This window comes from Varanus komodoensis, unplaced genomic scaffold (genome assembly GCF_004798865.1).
Source record: "Varanus komodoensis strain SLA01 unplaced genomic scaffold, ASM479886v1 scaffold245, whole genome shotgun sequence".
Lineage (NCBI taxonomy): Eukaryota > Metazoa > Chordata > Lepidosauria > Squamata > Varanidae > Varanus > Varanus komodoensis.
This window is the reverse complement of record NW_025335651.1, coordinates 3,832-4,218: the sequence shown is the minus strand read 5'-3', so window position 1 is coordinate 4,218 and position 387 is coordinate 3,832.

The following is a 387-nucleotide window of genomic DNA, read 5'->3' as shown; positions in this document are numbered from 1 at the left end:
AGCTGTTTTCAGTCAGTCTACATGTTTGACTCTTGACTGCAAAAAGATGTATAATTTACCATACATCTGCAGAGTAGCAGTGGCTTCAATTCAAGCCACGCGTAGGTAAGACGAGCTGTGCTGATTCATTCCAGGAGCCTCTCCAGTGAAGCATCTTGTTTCCCCCATGAGCCAGCCATGCACTCATGGAAATAGTGCTTTGGCCATGGGCAGTATAAAAATATAATAACAATAACAATAACCCAAAGGAGGCCTAGAGAGCACAATGCTGGATCAGGGTCACCATGAGATTGGCAGGTTTATTTTGCTCCCTTAAATAGTGATCCCCAGGAGGGGCAAAGTTGTAAAGTGGCTACACAGCAAGTCAGGCAGAAGATACTGGAGAAA